Consider the following 6,656-nt stretch of genomic DNA (forward strand, 5'->3'; position numbering starts at 1 on the left):
GTGAGAGGAGCTGCCACCTGACCGAAATTACGGATGAAACGACGATAGAAGTTCGCGAAGCCGAGAAAGCGCTGCAGCTCGACGCGTGACTTAGGGACGGGCCAATCAATGACAGCTTGGACCTTAGCGGGATCCATCTTAATGCCTTCAGCGGAAATAACAGAACCGAGAAATGTGACGGAGGAGGCATGAAAAGTGCACTTCTCAGCCTTCACAAAAAGACAATTCTCTAAAAGGCGCTGGAGGACACGTCGAACGTGCTGAACATGAATCTGGAGTGACGGTGAAAAAATCAGGATATCGTCAAGGTAAACGAAAACAAAGATGTTCAGCATGTCTCTCAGGACATCATTGACTAATGCCTGAAAGACAGCTGGAGCGTTAGCGAGGCCGAAAGGAAGAACCCGGTATTCAAAGTGCCCTAACGGAGTGTTAAACGCCGTCTTCCACTCGTCCCCCTCCCTGATGCGCACGAGATGGTAAGCGTTACGAAGGTCCAACTTAGTGAAAAACCTGGCTCCCTGCAGGATCTCGAAGGCTGAAGACATAAGAGGAAGCGGATAACGATTCTTCACTGTTATGTCATTCAGCCCTCGATAATCTATGCAGGGGCGCAGAGACCCGTCCTTCTTCTTGACAAAAAAAAACCCCGCTCCGGCGGGAGAGGAGGAGGGGACTATGGTACCGGCGTCAAGAGCTACAGACAAATAATCTTCGAGAGCCTTACGTTCGGGAGCCGACAGAGAGTATAGTCTACCCCGGGGGGGGGTGGTTCCCGGAAGGAGATCAATACTACAATCATACGACCGGTGTGGAGGAAGAAAGGTGGCCCTGGACCGACTGAACACCGTGCGCAGATCGTGATATTCCTCCGGCACCCCTGTCAAATCACCAGGCTCCTCCTGTGAAGAAGAGACAGAGGAAACAGGAGGGATAGCAGACATTAAACATTTCACATGACAAGAGACGTTCCAGGAGAGGATAGAATTACTAGACCAATTAATGGAAGGATTATGACAAACTAGCCAGGGATGGCCCAAAACAACAGGTGTAAAAGGTGAACGAAAAATTAAAAAAGAAATGGTTTCACTATGATTACCAGAGACAGTGAGGGTTAAAGGTAGCGTCTCACGCTGAATCCTGGGGAGAGGACTACCATCCAGGGCGAACAAGGCCGTGGGCTCCTTTAACTGTCTGAGAGGAATGTCATGTTCCCGAGCCCAGGTCTCGTCCATAAAACAGCCCTCCGCCCCAGAGTCTATTAAGGCACTGCAGGAAGCTGACGAACCGGTCCAGCGTAGATGGACCGACAAGGTAGTGCAGGATCTTGAAGGAGAGACAGGAGTAGTAGCGCTCACCAGTAGCCCTCCGCTTACTGATGAGCTCTGGCCTTTTACTGGACATGAAGTGACAAAATGACCAGCGGAACCGTAATAGAGACAGAGGCGGTTGGTGATTCTCCGTTCCCTCTCCTTAGTCGAGATGCGGATACCTCCCAGCTGCATGGGCTCGGCACCCGAGCCGGCAGAGGAAGATGGTAGTGATGCGGAGAGGGGGGCAACGGAGAACGCGAGCTCCTTTCCACGAGCTCGGTGACGAAGATCAACCCGTCGCTCAATGCGAATAGCGAGTTCAATCAAGGAATCCACGCTGGAAGGAACCTCCCGGGAGAGAATCTCATCCTTTACCTCTGCGCGGAGACCCTCCAGAAAACGAGCGAGCAAAGCCGGCTCGTTCCAGCCACTGGAGGCAGCAAGAGTGCGAAACTCAATAGAGTAGTCTGTTATGGATCGATTACCTTGACATAGGGAAGACAGGGCCCTGGAAGCCTCCTCCCCAAAAACAGATCGATCAAAAACCCGTATCATCTCCTCCTTAAAGTCCTGATACTGGTTAGTACACTCAGCCCTTGCCTCCCAGATTGCCGTGCCCCACTCACGAGCCCGTCCAATAAGGAGAGATATGACGTAGGCGACACGAGCAGTGCTCCTGGAGAAAGTGTAGGGCTGGAGAGAAAACACAATATCACACTGGGTGAGGAACGAGCGGCATTCAGTGGGCTCCCCAGAGTAACACGGCGGGTTATTGATTCTGGGCTCCGGAGATTCGAAAGCCCTGGAAGTGGCCGGTGGATCGAGGCGGAGATGGTGAACCTGTTCTGTGAGGTTGGAGACTTGGGTGGCCAGGGTCTCAACGGCATGTCGAGCAGCAGACAATTCCTGCTCGTGTCTGCCTAGCATCGCTCCCTGGATCCCGACGGCTGAGTGGAGAGGATCCGAAGTCGCTGGGTCCATTCTTGGTCGGATTCTTCTGTTACGGTGCGTGAATGAGGACCCAAAAGCGAATTAACTTAAACAGAGCTTCTTTAATTACCAAACATAGGTAGGCTCAGACGGACCGGCAGATTCCGACAGGACAAGACAAGGTTACAGCAAACATGACGACAGTCTGGTTCAGGCATGAAACACAACAAACAAGAATCCGACAAGGACAGGAGCAGAAACAGAGAGAGATATAGGGACCTAATCAGAGGGAAAAAGGGAACAGGTGGGAAAAGGGGTGACGAGGTGGTTAGGAGGAGACAAGGCACAGCTGGGGGAAAGAGGGGGAGAAAAGGTAACCTAACAACGACCAGCAGAGGGAGACAGGGTGAAGGGAAAGGACAGAGACAAGACACAACATGACAGTACATGACAGAACTGATGATCTCTGCATGTGTGGTTCCCACCGTGAAGCATGGATGAAGAGATGTGATGGTTGTTGCCAACAAGTGAGGTAACTAACTACAAGGCACAGTGCATGAACACACATGTTTTATAAATGTAATCATCTATGGATTATGCCGAGAGACCAAGGATTAAGCTGTCAAAAGCTGACCATCTTCAGTTATTTGTGTAAATTTGGTAAGTTAAACAACTAAATGAATTAGTTTATCTTTCTTCATTATTCCAATTCAAAAATCACTCCTTTTCATATTCAGATTTGACAAATACGTACCCTTGTTTTTTAATATTTCATTTATTCTACTTTCCTGCACTAGTAACACATCTGACAGAATGATTTAGATGAGTATTTGGATTTGATTTTATTGATGTGTTTTATACAGGTGTTTCTGGAGATTTGAGGAACTGCTGAACACTGTTGGTTTAGACGTTTCTGGATACAATACTGCCTCCTAGTAGTACTGCCTCTTATTGGAACCCTCACAGATTCCAAGGTAAAAGTCCTAATTTGGGCAGCAGGTGGTTTACCAGTCGCTGTATGTCTGTCTGTTCAATACAAAATACAAAAGAGTGACCGACTCTCAGGTCCCTTGGTGCATCACACCACTGATCACTTCACGTAGCCAGCCAGTACAGTGCCTTTGAGCCGGTGCTTGGTGGAGTCATAGACCCCGCGTCTAGAGCTCTTGGAGGAGAGCCTGGCACAGATCTCACTGTGTTTCTCCAGGCGACTAGGATCAAAGCACCGGCCGCAGTGCTCACACTGCTTCAGCTTGGAGTTGGCTGCACTCATCCCAAATTAACGTTTCAACACCACCTGAATGAATGGATGTTATCAGATGGGCCAAATAATGGGCAGCTGGGCAACAGAGACAAGATATACAATATGTACAAACCAGATGAGGCTGGTGGGAGGAGCTCATTGTAATGGCTGGAATAGAATTAAAGGAACGGTATCACACACATCAATCACATGGAAACCACGTTTGTTTTGAACAATTCATTTAATTCCAGCCATTACAACAATCCTATCCTCCTATAACTCGTCCCATCAGCCTCATCTGATACAAATGCACGTGATCACCAACACTATACTAGATCAGCAGTTAGCATGGCTTTGGAATGTCAAGCTACTTTACCTGTCTGTCCTCCTTTTTCTCTTCCATGTTCAAACCCTTCTTGACTTCCTTTGGCTTGATCACAGTATATCTCATGGCTGTTTGGCTTACTTGCCACACTGCTTTGTTCTTCATTTCTCCTCAACTCTTTACTCCTTTCTTCCTCTTCTTCGTTATCTCTTATCATCTCCCATAGGTCAGAATCCACCTTCATTAGGCAAATCTCCTGGATGAACTTCTCCACCTTTTTTCTCAACCGCTCTTTTGCGTTTTTCTCCTCTAAAGCCTGAGCATCCAACTTGGCCCCACTCTTAATCAGTTTCAATTCTTGGGTGACACTGATCAGCTTGGCCTTCATATATGCCATCACCTGCTCAGCCTCTGAGTTAAAGACGTCCCATACCATCTCATCGTGGCATGGCGGTAGATCCTGTACAGTTAGGGTCTGAGGATTGAACTGAACGTGTTTCTACACAACCTGCCTTCTGTACTTTGAAGCAGCAGGACGAGGGCTGCCCTCTGGTCTGACTGGCTGGAATGGCTTCTTCTTGGCATCATTGTTTGGCACAGTGACTCTGGCTCTAATGGGAGGCAGTGGCATCTTGGTGACCATATTGGCTCCATGGACTGCCTTCAATGGCTTGGCACTATGGGGGTAGATGTCTTTCACCACGCAGGTTTGATCCCTCTTGGTACGGATGGGTTGCAGTGGAATCTGGATGGGAGGAACAGTAGCCTTCCCTGACTGCTGAGATGTTGGAGCTACATGCAGTCCTTGACTCCTCCCATTGCAGATGGACCTCTTTTTCTGCAGTACTGGGATTCTGGAGGGAGAATGTGGTTTCTTTTCCACAGCCTTCAAACTGGCAAGTTGCTGCAGAGCACCCTTTCTTTCTTCAGTCAACCCCAGTACTGGGATTCTGGAGGTGTTTAAACTGTTTTGTTTGAGCGCTGGAAGCTTCTCAGTGGCCTTGGGTTGAGATGGCAGGGCAGGCTGAACGGAGTTGCTACTGGCAGCTCCAAGGTTCCCTGTTAAAGCATTATCTTCCTGTAGCGGCCGCAAGAATCTCCTCATCATCAAGGAGATTGACAGTGGCATTCTTCTAACCTAGTTCTGCAACTAAGTTTTCGTCTAGTAGCACTTTCTATATTTTATGGTGATCTACTGTGTTAACTATATCTCAGGAGGAATCTGCTAGATTGTCTTAGATACTGGTGTTCTATTTTCAGCAACCAGACACCAGAATGTTCAAACAGAACATTTGGAATTTATTGATCAGTTGTGACATCATAATTAAAATAATCCTTATTTTAAGTGTTTCTAAAATTCCCTATGGGAAGAAATGAATGGTGGAAATACGGTTGGAACCATTTCCTTATTTGACCGCTATGTTTTATGGCTATTATGACTCATACTGTGGTACTCTATTGTACTTACACAAATAACTGGAGTTGGTCAGCTTTTGACAGCTTACTCCTTTGTCTCTGCATGATCATTTGCCTCCAACTACTCACTAGCATGAGAAATCTGCAGATTATTTTGTACTGGCCTTAGATTTTAATCAAATGTGGGTGTTAGCAGCTGTAGATGTTGCACCAGTTTCTTTCATACCCCCTGGGGGTTTTAGTTTTAGCTCACCTTTTTCTGTTATGGGTCAGGATGGATGTCCAGAAGGGTAAGATTGAGGACATGGTGTTAGAGGTCGCGTCTTTCGAATCCGGTATCAGGAAGTATAAAAGTCAGAATATGTTGTTAATTATCTTTAATTAAATTCAAGCAATAAATGGTAAATGCAATTTTCGTATATACGGGTTCACTGTAACACCACGCAGGGCAAGCAGAGAACTGACAGGATGTACGTAAACAGCTGTTCTTATACTGTGATAGACATAGTTCCAACCCGTCTGTTGGCCTATCGCAGTAGAGGCTAAGCGTGGTTTAGACTTGCTCAGCCTATCGCAGGCGCTCAGACTAGTCCTAGCCTCTTGGCGCTTCTTGGAGTCCACCCTCTGTCAATGTATAGATTCTCACTGTTCTGGTTTCACACCCTAGTTGTAACAGTTGCTCAGTTCCTGCTATTGTGTTGTTCAGTATTTTTCCATCTCAGTTAAACCTCGTGATGACCACCCCTTCCTGTACCTGATTAACCACAACTTTGTAACATGCAGCAAGTCACATCATGTGCTCAATATTGTCACACACACAGACAGGCAAGGCAAATGTAGCAAACAGTACACCGCTTTGCAACATGCAAGTCACACCATGTTACTCAGTTCTTGTCACACACACACACACACACACACACACACACACACACACACACACACACACACACACACACACACACACACACACAGATAAAGACAAAGCAGCTGTTGTTCAAACAATTCAATCTTAAGTAATATGGTAGCGGGTTTACAATGCATTAATCCTAAATCCTTACAACGGGAGGCAGCGGCGACTCCTACTCCATCAAGAGGAGTAGGAGCAGAGGAGCAGTGGACCAAGGCGCTCAAGTTAATGTTGACCAACCTCAAGTGGGGCTTGGTGTGGATGTCGTCTCAGTTTTACAACCGATTGAGGAGGAAGATGAGGACTCACCCTGGGTGTGCCCCTTGACCCTTCTAAAACCACCTTTTTGTCACAAAACTCTCAAAAGTTATTCTTCTACAATGTGCTCCTTCATGTTTGTTTTTTTTTATATTTTATTTTTGCATTTTCCAATTAAGAACATTCAAAGCAAAAGTGAAAAGATATTAGACAACGATAGGACAAAGTGACAGTAACAGACGAGCGTAAAATAAAAATAAAACA

Source organism: Oncorhynchus mykiss, chromosome 12, assembly GCF_057628025.1.
Source record: "Oncorhynchus mykiss isolate SJ-2025 chromosome 12, ASM5762802v1, whole genome shotgun sequence".
NCBI lineage: Eukaryota > Metazoa > Chordata > Actinopteri > Salmoniformes > Salmonidae > Oncorhynchus > Oncorhynchus mykiss.